This window comes from Canis aureus, chromosome 15 (genome assembly GCF_053574225.1).
Source record: "Canis aureus isolate CA01 chromosome 15, VMU_Caureus_v.1.0, whole genome shotgun sequence".
In the NCBI taxonomy this organism is placed as follows: domain Eukaryota; kingdom Metazoa; phylum Chordata; class Mammalia; order Carnivora; family Canidae; genus Canis; species Canis aureus.
In genome coordinates this window covers 52,645,659-52,660,142 of record NC_135625.1, presented here as the reverse complement: position 1 = coordinate 52,660,142, position 14,484 = coordinate 52,645,659, and the positions used below count along the sequence as shown (strand labels likewise).

The 14,484-nt window shown below is 46.7% G+C and overlaps 1 pseudogene; it reads right to left on the bottom strand.

The window, feature by feature from the left end:
* Window positions 1–12,190: 12,190 nt before the first annotated feature.
* Window positions 12,191–12,944, bottom strand: LOC144284044 (U3 small nucleolar ribonucleoprotein IMP3-like; annotated as a pseudogene).
* Between the last annotated feature and the right edge of the window lie 1,540 nt (window positions 12,945–14,484).

Sequence of the window (14,484 nt, the reverse complement as noted above, 5' to 3'; positions counted from 1 at the left end):
AGTTTAAAGGTTGTTATATGGAAGAGAGCTAGACTGGAGTTGTGTAGCCCCAGAACCTACTAGAAGGTTTTATAGGATTTCATGAGATGACGATATAAATAAGTAATGCCCCGCAGTAGAGATATCAGCACTGGAGGTGATGATTTTCAGGATACTGGGATTCTGGCAAAGACTGGAGAATCAGAAGCTAAAATTTCCCAGGACAATTGATGGCAATGGCACCAGAAGCTGCCTCTGGCGATGGAGTCTTTATTCTGAAATGTCCAATTACCAATGGTTCCACATTGCCTCAACAAATATTCCTGAGTTCTTCCGGAATCCTACCAGCTTCCAAGAAAGATTCTAAGCATTAGTGGCACCAAGATGAAGAAAAGAAGAGCCACATTCTTGAGGGGCTCCCCAGGAAAGACGGAGAGGAAGCCACATTAATAAATAAATTATTTATTAATAAATAAATAATTGGACCACATTGCTTCAGGGTCTGGAATATTTTCACAGCCTTCTCTGACTCTCTGTACCAATGGCAAAAACATTCTGTGGCTCCCTTGGTCTTCTGAGCTTATCTTCTTGTGTTGCTCATCCTCCACATCTAAATTTTCAGCTTAGTTGGGTGCCTATCAGACAGCATGTTCTTTGCAGACTGAACCTCTGTGTTGTCTCTAAATCAAGAACGGCTCCAAATACAGTAAGAAACACTCACCAAGGAGTTTCCACTGATTGATTGAGAGCACTGAATGCCTTCCAAGGCCTTCAAAATGAGGGTATACAGAGGAGACACCATCTGGGGTAGGTAGGTCTTTGAAGGACTTGCAGTTTCACCCGTGAGGAATGAATCTCCAAGTAGAAGCAGAGGTGAAGGGAAGGTGTGTGCACCTGAGACCTACAAATGTATGATCCCCACATCTGAGCCAGGGCTCAGGACAGCGGGTGGCAAGAGGCAGAATGACGAGGGAGGCCAGGGTCATCTGTTAAATTCAGAATGTCATGCTAGGTCATTACAACTTCAGGATCTAGCTAGTGTCTACACATTGGGATCAACTGGTAGTAGTTTAATTAAAATTTTTGTAGAGATGATTATAGATTCACAGCAGTTTTAAGAAATAATACAGAAAGATCCTTTATATTACACTTTTTCCAGTTGCCCCCAGTGGTATACTTTTTAATTCTGGTCTACTGCTCTAGCAGGACTCCCCCATCTTACACTCCACACTTGGCACACCTGGATTTGCCACATCTATCCTATAACACCCCTGGTCTCTCTACTTGAACACTGTCTCCTCTGTGCCTCCTTCCCTCCCCTCATTGCTCCCCACCACACTGTCTGAAGTATTACGGGGAGACAACAAGCCTTAATACTGAGTATGGTGACTCTCCCACTTATATCTCTCTTGTCAGGATTGCCTGTGGCTTTCAATATAAAATAGATTGCTTATTTCCATCTACAAAAGTTCTGATTGGGATATTTATAGAAATAGCATTGTCTATAGACCATTTGGGGGAGGAATTTACGTCTTCACTATGTTGAGTCTTCTAGTCAATAAGTATGTTCTTTAGATGGTCTTTGATTTCTTTCATCATGATCTTGCAGTTTTCAGCATAAAAGTCAGCATGTTTTATTATATTTACATCTAAGTATTCCTCGTTTTTTGTGTAATTATAAATGTGGTTATATTCTTTTTTATCTCAGCACCCATGTGTTCATTGCATAGAAATGCAATGGGTTTTCTTATGTTTATCTGGTATCCTGCAACTTTGCTAAATTCACTCACTAGTTCTACAAGTATTTTTTTAGAGTTTTTGTGACTTTCTATTTAGACAATTGTGCCATCTGCAAATAAAGATATGTTTTTATCACCTTATTGTGGTGATAAGTATTTCCAGTACTATATTGAGGAAAGGCGATGAGAGTAGACATTGTTGTTTTGTTTCCAGTCTTAGAGAGAAGCCTTCTGTCTTTGATATTAAGTGTGATATTTGCTGTAGCATTTTGTAAAGCACACTTTATCAAGTTGTGGTAATCCCTGCCCCCAGACCTTACTTGCTGACAGTTTTCACCATGGATGGATTTTAGATTTTGTCAAATACTCTTTCTGTATCAACTGATGGGATCATGCGATTTTTGCTGCTTTCATTGATCTGTAGGATTATAGTACCTGTTTCTAGTGTTGAACTAGCCTTACAGGCTTGGAATAATTCCACTTGGTCGTGTGTAATTCTTTTTATATATTATTGCATTTGATTTGCTAATATTTTGATTTTTTATCTATGTTTATGAGAAACTTTGGTCTACAGTTTTATATTTCTGTAATGTCTTTATCTTGTGTTTGGATTAGGATAATGCTGATCTTTTAGAATGAGACAGCGTTTTGTCTACTTTTACTTTCTGGAAGCAACTGTGTAGAATGCATATGATTTCTTCCTTGTATCTTTGGGAGGATTCACAAGTGAAATCATTTCACCTTAGAGCTTTTTAAAACTGTATTAATTATTGACTTAATTTTAATAGATGTAGGCATATTTAATTTATCTGTTCCTCCTTGTGTGAGTCTTGGGAGCTGGGTCTTCAATTAAACTTAAATATGATGTCCATCAGAGTGTGCCTTCATTATGTCTACATGATCTCTCATGATAGTCCTCTTTCATTCCTGATTTCTATAATCTGTGTCTTTTCTCTTTCTCCTTTGTCAACTGTGCTAGAGATGTGTCCATTTTATTAATATTATTGAAGAATCAGCTCTTTGCTTCATTGATTATTCTCTATCATGTTTCTGTTTTAAAATTTACTAATCTCTGCTCTTACTTTTATTATTTCCTTTCTTCTGCTTGCTTTTCATTTATTTTGTTATTTTCCTGCTTTCTCAAGGTAATAACTTCAGTTATTAATTTGAGACTTTCCTCATTTCTTATGTAAGCATTCAATGCTATAAATTTATCTGTCTAAAGAAGATGTGGTATATGTATACAATGGAATATTACTCAGCCATTAGAAAGGACAAATACCCACCATTTGCTTCGACGTGGATGGAACAGGAGGGTATTATGCTGAGTGAAATAAGTCAATTGGAGGAGGACAAACATTATATGGTCTCATTCGTTTGATGAATATAAAAAATAGTGAAAGAGAATAGTGAAAGGGGAAAGGAGAAAAAAATAAGTGGGAAATATCAGAAAGGGAGACAGAACATGAGAGACTCCTAACTCTGGGAAACGAACTAGGGGTGGTGGAAGGGGAGGTGGGCGGGGGGTGGGGGTGACTGGGTGACGGGCCCTGAGGTGGGCACTTGACGGGATGAGCACTGGGTGTTATTCTGTATGTTGGCAAATTGAACACCAATAAAAAATAAATTTATAAAAAAAAGAAAAAAATAAATGTATCTGTCAATACTGCCCTGCATATTCCACAAATTATGATATGTGTAGCTTCATTTCCATTCAACTCCATGTATTTTTGTTTGTTTGTTTTGTTTGTTTAAGAAAGAGAGAACTAGTGAGAGGGGCAGAGAGAGAGAGGGAGGAGAATCCCAAGCAGTCTCCCCATGGAGCATGGAGCCCAATGTGAGGCTTGATCTCACAACCCTGAGATCATGACCTGAGCTGAAATCAGGAGTCAGACACCTAACTGACTGAGCCACCCAGGTGCCCATCAACTGGATGTATTTTTAATTATTTTTCATATTTTATGAATCATGGGTTCTTTAAAAGTATGATGTTTATTTTCCACATGTTTAGGGGTTTTCTTGTGTTTTTATTTTTGTTTTTGCTTTGCTATTGATTTCTAGTTTGGTCAGAAAACACATTATGTAGGATTTCAGCTATTTAAATTGTGTTGAGATTTGTTTAACAGTTCAAGATATGGTCTATCTTGGTAATCCCTGGAGTAGAGGGAGATGTCTGCCCTGCTTTGTTGTGTGGAGCACTCTGAAGGTCAGTCAGGTGCTGTTGGTTGGTTATGTGTTCGACTCCCCTACCTTCTTGCTGGTAGCTCTGTTGATTGCTGAGAGGAAGATGTTCAATTCCCCAGCTGTGGATTGGTCTATTTCTACTGTTACTTCTGACAGCTTTGTTCCCTGTGTGAGGCTTTGGTGGTTGGTGCGAATGTGTACGCACCTGGCATCAACATAGGTGATGTCTGCTTTGTCTCTGTCACTTTCTTCTCCAACAGCTCTACACATAGTCACCCTGCTTTTTTCGGATTAATGCTTGCGAGGTCCATGTTCTAAGTTGCATTACTTTCCAACGATCTCTGTTGCTGAATTAGATGTGAATTTAAGGCTCCTGTAGGTGAGTTGTTTTTGTTGTTGCTGTTGTTGTTTCTGTATGGTTTAATCTACTCTGCCCTTTAGCTGGTGTATTTAGACCAATTACATTTCACTTAAATTTTGATATGATAGTGCTCAGGTCTCGCATTTTATTACCTATTTTCTCTCATTATCATTCCTCACTTTCTCTTTCCTTGGTCTCCTGTAAGTCACTTAATATTTGTAGGAATCTACCTTGATTTATTTATAATTTTTGAGTGTATCGCTCCACATGGTGGTCACAGTGGTTGCTCTGGGAATTGTAAGATATGCATATATCTTGTAATATTCTATTGATAATCAGTATTTTACCACTTCAAAGAAAGTGGAGACAACTCACTTCTATTTAGCTCCCTTTGCCTTCCCCATTTAACATATCATCATCATGGGTATCAGATGGTGCTTAGATCATCCTGTGGTTGAGGGACCATGAGCGCCTGAGGACAGTCTGCCCAACTCGCCTGCATTGCATGCTCTCCACCGTGCTCTGCTGCTTGCTGACGCTCCCCGTGCCTTCCAGGACCATGTCCTCCCTGTGGAAGAATGTCCTTTAGCCATCTTGGAGGCCAGGGCTGCTGATTCCTTTAGTTCCTTCCACCTGAGATTGCTCCCTTCCCTTTCATTCCTGAAGAATGGTTACTGGACATAGAATCACAGTTGATACTCCTTTCCCTTCAACACTTAACAGAGGATATTGTGCCATTTTCCGCCTCCCCTCAACATTTTCCATGAAAAATCTGATACCCTTTGAATCACTGTTCCCTGCAGGTCACGTGCGGCAGCATCCTCTTTGGTTGCTTTCAAGCTTTTAGGATTTTAATTATGAAGTGCTTTGGTGTACATTTCTTTAGATTCTTCCAATTTGGAGTTTACTCAGCTTCCAGCTTTTAGAAGTGTGTTTCCTTTGCAAAATTTGGGAGGTTTTCAGCCTCAAGAAACTCAAGAAAGAGTCTCCTGGGCCTGCTCCACTTCCTGTCCTTCTGGCACCAATGATGGGGCTCGTCTGTGATTTCCCTCTGCCCCTGAGGTTCTGTTTAGATTCTAGTCTGCTGTTCAGACTGCTTCGATCCTAATAAAGTGCCCTAAGTTCACCAATTCTGCCCCTCTTGTCTTCACCTTGGAACCAGCAAGGGAGGCTTTTATTTTATTTCAGTAATTGCTTGTTTAATTCCTATAATTTCATTTGAGTCTTTTTACCTATTTTTATTTCCTTGCTAAATTCTTTATTTTACTTTTTGTTTTTGTTTGAAGAGTCTCTCTGATAAATTGTCAGGCATTTTTGAGAGCTGCTTAAAAACCTCTATCAGAGCACCTGGTGGCTCAGTCTTGTTAAGCACCTGCCTTCAGCCCAGGTCATGATCCCACCATCCTAGGATCAAGTTCTGCATTGGGCTCCCTGCTCAGTGGGAACTCTGCTTCTCTCTCTCTCTCTCTCTCTCTCTCTCTCTCTCTGTGTGTGTCTCTCCCTCTTTGTCTCTCATGAATAAACAAATAAAATCTTTAAAACCTCTGTAAGATAATTCTAACACCTGATTGGTGTTGGTGATGACATTGCTGACACTCACAATCTCAGAATCTTACTGAGGGTCATGGAGAATAATTTTTAGTACTGAAAAATAGCACTTGAGGTTAGTCTATAGAAGCCTATTGCACATTTAAGAGATATGAAGAAATTGGAAGGGTATATATTTTTTTAAAGTTATCTTCTTAAGTTCCCAAAGTCATAAAGAGATCATAACCTGATGGGTAAAATGAACAATTTACAGGGAAATTTGTGTGCCTACCGCAGTAGTATCTAGAAACTGTTTTATAATCACCATTCTGAAGGAAAGGGAAGAATGGACAACAGGCAGGAGTTAGCAGGTGGAAGTAGAGTGTAGAGTGGCCATTTGATCTTGAAAGAATGTCCTGGTGGGTCACCAAATATAGAGGAGTCACCCCTGCGTATATGAGGGAGAAGATCCCTAGGGTTTAACAGCCTGCGTGGGAGGACATGGAAATAGGCAGAAAGGCAAGAGGAAAGCAAGAAATATGAAAATTGTGTGGAACCCACAGCACTTCTTGGGGTGGTCATGCCTTTTCCTCTGAAGCAAGGGCAGCAAAAATGGTTTAACATGTCAAGTGGAGCCTGCCATCAGGATGGGGAAGTGTAAGCAGTGCGCATGGAGCCCCAGCCCCTGTGTGTGGAGACCCAGCCCCGTGTCCCATGGGACACCCAGCCCTGTGTCCTGCAAGAGAGCCCGCTCTATGTCCCCCGGGAGAGCAGCCAGTGCGTGGGGAGATCCAGCCCAGTGTCCTGTAGGAGCTGCAGGACAAGAAGGGAGCAGAATGGACCCAAAGCTGTCCACAAAGGGGGTCATGCCCTGCAGCATCCTCAGGGACCCAGAGGGCAGGGCCTGAGAGTGCCCCTCTCCTGCACCATGTCTGCACCTGCTGGCTGTCTGCACACGTGGCACTAGCCCTCGGTTTCCCTGCCTGACATTTCCTCAGCAACAGAAGCAATCAATCATCTACAGAAAGACCAACATGAACAAGTAGGCAACACGTGCCCAGTGTGCCCAAACACCAAACAAGAATACACATTTTTAAGGCACTCTGCTAATTTTTTCTGAGGCCCCTAACTGCTGCCCCCGTGGCATGATTTATGCTGGACAAGGACAATAAACCAGAGCAGAGGCCCTGCCGACCTCCCAGGCATTTTGCAGAAGAGCTGTGGTCACTTCACACGATGCCGTGTAAGGTCTGAGACACCTTCAGGGCGGGTTCACACTAAAGCAGCAGCTCCTCCTGTGCACGTGTTCTAGAGCTCATCCACTGTGTGCAGTGCAAGCACACAGCTCATCCCCACTGCATCTCCGCCCGGCTCAGACCCCAGACCTGCACTTCCAGAGACCTTCTGGCACTACCCTCTGCATGGCCCACCTGTAGCTGTAATCTGAAACATATTCTCTAAATTCATTTCTCCTGTGTTTTCTTAGATTTTTTTAATGACTCCTGGGCATCCTTTATCACAGGCCAGAGTATTTACTTGTTTTCTGTAGTCAGCTTGCCTAGGATTCATCTTTCCTGTGCAAGCCGGCAGATCCAAGGCCAAGCCCCCACTCACCTCCTTATCTGACCCTCACACACCAAGCCAGTACCCCCTGCCCTAAATCCAGACAACTAGAGGTTGCCCCTATGGCCCAAGGCCCACTGGAATTATTCAAACTAGCCAGTACCAAATTGTTTACTCTTGCCCGACTTGCTTTTCCTAGGAAACCCAAGTAGACTCTAGTCTATGCTCTAGTCTTTGTCCCTCTGGCTCCTAACCAACCCTAGTGCTTCTCTATGTCCAGAGCACCCACATGGCTTGGCATCAGGCTCTCTGTGCCTGATAGAGGCACCTCCTCAAATTAAAATCCCACAGGTAGAAGTGAGACTCAGCCCTTGGTTCCTCTTAGCATAAGGTTCAGGATATGGCATGTCTGAATTTGGAAATGTAATCCAGCCTGGCCAGCCGTGCCTGTATGGACTGGCTTGATCCTAACCCACCAGCCTCTCTAAGAGCCCATAATAATCCCTTGCCCAGAAGGGGAGGTGATGGGAGTGGATGCATCATTGAACTACGAAGAGACCCCGCTGTCAGACAGAGAACATCCGTCACCTTGGCCCAGGAGGTCACAGGAGACATCTGTCTTGTTTACCACTGTGTCCAGGCACCATTTCTGCCACAAGATTGAGAGCAAGGGTCACATAGTTACACAGATGAGAGGGTGAGCAGTGAAGTCACCCAGACTCTTCCCATCCACAGGCTGTTGGAGAGGGTGGGAACCTATTTCACATTCCGTGTATTGTCAACTGTGTGATCTAACAGCTTAGTGACAGTTCTGTGGTAGAATTAACTGGCTTTACTTCCCAGCTCATAAAACCAACAGTGACATAGGACCAGGTTAGAACAGCCTCAGGGCACAGAGTCTCCATGGGGCTTCTTCCTCCAGGGCCATACCCAATACAGCCACCACGTGCTCCTGTATCCCAAATCCTCCTCCCTCCCTGCAGACCCCGTGGGGAGAGAGGCACCGTCCTGGCACGTGAGCTCTTTGTCAAGTACACGCTGCACACACAACATGGAACTAGTACATGTTTCTGTGTGTGCTGTCTGATTACATGTGTGCATATGTGTGGGATGTGTGTGCATGTGTCTGAGTGTAATGTATGATTCTAAGCATGTGCAGAGTGATACATATGCATGTGCATATGTGTGAGTGCATGTGTATGGATGTTTATGTGGTGTGTGCATATGTGTGTAAGTGTTGTGTATATGTACATGCACGAGTGTGCATGCATGATGCCTACGTGTGCACATGTGTGTAGTGTGTGCACATGTGCATAAGAGTGTGCACTTGTGCTGTGTACATGTGTGTAGCATGTGTGTGTACAGGAGTGTGCATCTGTGCTGTGTGCATATGCACGTGCATGAGTGTGCATATGTGTTCAGGAATGTGCATGTTTGTGTGCACAAGTATGTGTGCGGTGATATATGCCTCCTCTGTGGCTCTCAGGACAGCCGAGTGCCCTGTAACCTGTTGGACGTGACGGAGCTGGTCCCTGGGAAGCCAGGCCAAGCACCTGCGCAATCACAGCTCTTCTCAACTCCATCCTGACTCCTGAGAAAGGCCACCCTAAACATGGGATTTCTCAGAAGGTTCTCCCTTTAGACAAAGATTCAAGAAGCCTGCATGACCACTCTGTGGCCAGTGTGGGAACCTCTACTCTACTCGAGGACCAACTGCAACAGGGGTTTCTAGACCAGCCTCCCACTGGAGACGCGGGGGTCTGAGAAGTCTCCCATCTGTACCAGGCTTTGTTTTGGACTCTCCGGGTTGGGTTAAGGTCAAGGCAATTTAGTGGTGCCTCCATGGCTTCCTGGAATCCCACCGTCCCCAAGCACATATCATTTTGAAGGAATGGTTCCCAAAAACTTATGAACAACATCGTTAACCCACAGACCTCGTGAGCAAGTAAACAGTTGCAGGAAGGTTTCACTTAAACCACCAAACCACACCCTCTTTATCTTTTTCTTGCAAATACTGCTTGATCTGCCTTGATTCCTGAAGCAGAGGTAACTGTTATGGAGACCGTTGATTCGGATAAAGGGTATTTGTGCAGAATTTTGTATGGTTTCCATGAAAAAAGTGAATAGGACTGTACAGGATTATTGTGGTTTTAAGGATAAAATGTCGAATCTACCCTCGTGAATCCATGTGAGACTCGGCCTGCGTGACATGGTCATTACAGAAGGCTTTATTTTTTCACACCCGGTACTGGAACTGGAGACCTGGATAATCTCCAAGGAACTGGTGCATTCAGATTTTCCGCATTGATGTTATATGATGCCTGAATGAGAGTACAGCCGGCCAGGATTTCAGAGGTAGAAGGAAAAGCAGAGTCTCCTACTCATGCCACGTTCTCGGCACTGGACCCCAGAGGCCTCGCCTTCCCAGGGCCCTACCACACCTGAGTCTCCCCTGCAACTTCCTCTCCCTAGAGACCCCTGCCTGTGCCACCTCCCCAAAGAGGGTCTTCCTACTTGCATCCCTTTGGAATCATTTTGGTCTCAGAAAGCTTCCCTCCCTCTCCCAGACGTCTGCTTCAACGTCCACTTAAAAATAAGAACAGCTCTGACCTCACTACCTGGAGCAGCCACCCCACCCCAGACCTGGCTCTCTCCAGCTGTTAGAACCTGCTTTTCTGTATCTTTCCTAGAGCCTTTAGCCCCCTCTGAAAAAAACTGTGTTTTCTGCCCTCTTTTTTTTTTGTTGTTGTATCTCTTCACACAAGTAGCTCCTCGTGCCTTGTAGGCATTCATGGATTGTCTCCTGAATGACTCAATGAGCGTCCCGTCTTCTGGACCCTGAGAGTCACGGTTCTTCTGGTCCAGACTGCAACTTTCCTGTAACTCCAATGCATGCTAAAAGTTTAAGAGTGGCAAATGGGCTCCTGGATAATGGGAATTAACCATGAGAGGGAATCTTATATCTTTGAAGGCAGTGATGACTCTGTTTCCCCTCCTTGACCACTAAATGTGTCTGTCTCGCAGAAAGAATTGCATGGGGCAGACAGCGCAGGGCAGGGCAAACCCAGCAGAGTCATCATTTGAGAAAACTACTCTAAAACCGACGCTTCATGACCATCCCAAATGGAAATCAGTGTTTTTAACAGACTTTTACCACATTAAGTTATGGTACTGTGGCTCATGGCAGCACCTTTGTGACCTAAGGAAGGCATCAAGGTAGGACGCACTGCTCTCCGTCAACTGCTAAGAAAGGGCCCCTCTCCAATTGGGTTACAAGAAGGTTTCCTCTAGATCGTATATCTGTCTTCAAACCAAGAATACATCACATGATCTTCAAAATCTCTGCCACGCCTACAGAGCCTGGAAAGTGATCTTCCGAAAATGCAAGTCCTGTCTCAGCTCTTCCTGCCACCTCCAGGCCAAACATGTGCAGACAGGCAGACGTGGGACGGGTAGGTGTGGACGCTGAAACATGCAGACGTGCAAACCGAAACAAGACGTTCACAAAGCGATGCTTGCAAGCTTACTCCTTGCGAAGCCCTTTGACATCTTCCCTTCCACTGTGTTGTATTCCCTTGCAGCCTCTTTTATTTTGAGTCTTGTCCTGGCCCACTAACCTCTCCTCATGACTCCGCGAGGGTTAACAAGAGCAACCAAAAAATACCGATCCACAGAGGAACGCCCGGACTTCTTAACATAACAGCCTGTGCTCTTTTACAAGTTTCAGGAAAGCTCTCTTTCCTCTACATACACTTCCTTGCCCCTTGGGCCTCAGGATGCAGCTGGGCACATGGCATGGAGGCCCCTGGCTCCGGGGCCTCCACACAGGGTTGAAGGACCTCTGTGTGTGTCCCCCGGGGGCTACTTCCATGACCGTGAACGACGTTAGACACCACAACCAGGGACCCAGAACTTCTCACCTTGTAACATTGGTGTCTGACACGATACCTGACACAGAGCGAGCGACCCAGGGACAGAAGTTAGCGTTATTATTGTGAAGATCAACTGTCAGAATATGGGGCAAGAAATTCTGGGAGTGACCCTGTGATCCACTGTGATTTCATCCCTCAGACTTGCACCAGCCTGCAGGGTATTGCCAGCAATGGCAATGGTGTGGAACAAGCCACTTCATGATGCTTAGCCCAGCAAAATCCTCTCCCAGAGCTGTCCTTCTGTGTACTCGTGGTAGTTCTGTCTTCTCACATGAGAAGCCTTAAGGTCTCAGCATGTCACTACAGGGCCCTACAAAATCAGGGACGCTTCTCACATACTCAAGGCCCTAGAAGGAACCCACATTTCCTGAAGGGCCCATGCTCGTTCCTCTGCACACATAGAGGGATCTACCTCAAATTTCATCCACCACCCTTTCATTGTCATGGCCAACTCCTGCTTATCCTTTGAGATCCAGAACAGATATCATTTCCTTTTGACCCAGGGCTCCTGAGTGAGTGAGCTCACCCTAGCATGGCTGGGAAGATACCCAGCTGTCTCACTGTGACTATGTCACGATGATGAGGATGATAGGCACAAATATGGAGTGCATGGCAGTGGGAGGGAGGGAGCTGCTCTCCACAGAGATGGCAAGGATCCAGCTGAAATGGACACCTGCAGGAGGGACAGGAGACAGGAATGCAGAGGGGACCCATTGTATCCTACAGCCCCCAGGCACAGAGGCACATATTCCATTTGGGGAGGATGGGGGAGGACACATGGCCCACTCAGTAAAGCCAAGCCTGAAGGAGCACCAGTGCCTGCTAGAGCCTGGATTTTACCCTTATCATGACAGTGATGGTTGTGAGCTGTGTGGCATGGTTTTTTTTTTTTTTTTTTTTTTTTTTTTTGCACGCTCCGAGCGGCTGGCCCCTTTACTGGCATTGGGACGGCTCCTCTCCGCGCGCGCGAGGGCGCACTAACCCATCCCCGCCCTCGCCCCGCATCTTCTGCAAACTCGAGCTCGAATTCTCCAGGGTCCGTGCGCAGCTTAACCCCGAACAAGAGCGAGTACTCGAATCAAAAGGGGTCGAGCAACGGGAAGGCGTCGGCGGGCGGCGACCCGGGGAGGGACGGCGCTAGGCCTCCAGGTCGAAGTCGTCGCGCTCCTCGTTGTTCTCCAGCACGTGGCGCCGGATCCGGGACGAGTCCACCCAGGTGACGAAGTCCTCCATGCTGCGCGTGACGAGGAAGGCGGGGTCGGTGACCACGTCGGGGCCCACGCGCACGTGGCCCTGCTCCACGAAGGCCACGGCGGCCTGGAGGTGCTGCGCCATGCGCAGCTTCAGCAGCTCGGTGGGCAGGCGGCGGCGGCAGAAGGCCGAGGCGGTGACCGAGTGGCAGAGCGCGAGCGAGCCGCGCGTGGGCACCAGGCCGAGGCGCGCGCGCGGAACGGGTCTGGCTCGGGGAGGTCGCGCAGACGCCGCGCCAGCTCGCGCACCGCCCGGCGCAGCCGGTTGTAGCCGTGTAGTCCTCCCGCCGCTGCCCCGGTACCGCCGCAGCACGCGCAGCTCGTGCAGGTTGTGGTCGGTGGCCTCCCAGTTCAGGAAGTCCACCTGCTTCAGCAGCTTCTGCTCGTGGAACTTCAGCTTCCGCACCATGATAGGCATGGTTTTTACTTATGGGAACAACCTGGCTGGGTTTACCATATGGAAGGATTCCACTTTAAGGGAAAACACACAGATCTTTTTACCTTACTTCTTCCTGTGCTGGCCCTATCCCCTTCATTTCTGAGCTGAATATGAAAGAAATTGTGGTCACAGGTTGGCCATGTGGCCATTCCTACTGGAAATGTTCATAACTTCCTGATAATTTCTTCAATCAGATGAGTGATGTGAACCCCTGGACCCCCCTGGAAGACACTTTGCAGTGTGCCTCTGTGATACACTTGCAGCGTGAGGGCTGGAACCAAGAACTCCACGTGGCATCCTCTCCATAAGAACATGAGGTGGTGACCACTGGCGTCTTCAGCAGCACAACGTCATTATTCGATAAAACTCCTACTGCAGGGATCCCTGGGTGGCGCAGCGGTTTAGAGCCTGCCTTTGGCCCAGGGCGCAATCCTGGAGACCCGGGATCAAGTCCCAGGTCGGGCTCCCGGTGCACGGAGCCTGCTTCTCCCTCTGCCTATGTCTCTGCCTCTCTCTCTCTCTCTCTCTCTGTGACTATCATAAATGAATAATAATAAAAAAAAAACTACTGCAGAAGATTCATGTGTGAATAACTTGATTGTCCACTCCAGGAGCTTCCAGAAGGATCTCTCTTCAATACAAGCATTGGCTGAGAGTTTCCATCCAAGACTCTTAGACCCTTTCTGCTGTGCCCGCCTCTCCTCAACCATTATCCTGTGGTCACTGGCCAAATCTGAACAAAACCGAACATGAAAGACCCATCTCAGCCCAGACCACAAAATCTCAATAAACATCCTGACTTCACTTTTCCCCTTTGAGGTGTCTTCAAGACTCAGTTGAGGAGGGATGCCTGGGTGGTTCGGTGGTTGAGCGTCTGCCTTTGGCTCTGGGCGTGGTCCCGGGATCGAGTCCCACATCGGGCTCCCCGCAGGGAGCCTGCTTCTCCCTCTGCCTGTGTCTTTACCTCTCTCTGTGTGTCTCTCAGAAATAAATAAATAAGCTCTTTAAAGAAAATTACTCAGTTGAGGTGAGTTTCCCTTTCCATGATAAAAAAATAAATAAACTGGGCTTTGTCTCACCCACGGCTGTGGTGGCGCTGTTTTGGAGAGCGGGCAGCACTCAGCAGGTGCAAACCTGGCAGGCTGCTTGTCCCTGGGTGGGGAGATGGGGGGAGCGGAGGGGAGGCTGTGGCTAGCAACATCTGAGTCACTGCAGGGCCTGGCCCTGTCTGAGGCCCTGAGGATAATGAGGAGTGAGGGACACTGCTGCCATCGAGGAGCACAGAGCCTTTGTTGGGAGAAAGCTGTGTGAGCCACACTTGCAATGTCATGGAAGCCACCAGGACAGAAGGCAGTGAACTCTGCAGTGGAGGAGGTAACAGAAGGCGCACAGAGTGCTACCAGCCTCATTTTAGCCAAAGACAGGACAGGGGAGGAAGGATGCAGAGTGAAGGCAGGACCTGGGCCATGCCACCAGTTATGGAAGCAGCCCAGGTGTCCACGGACTGATG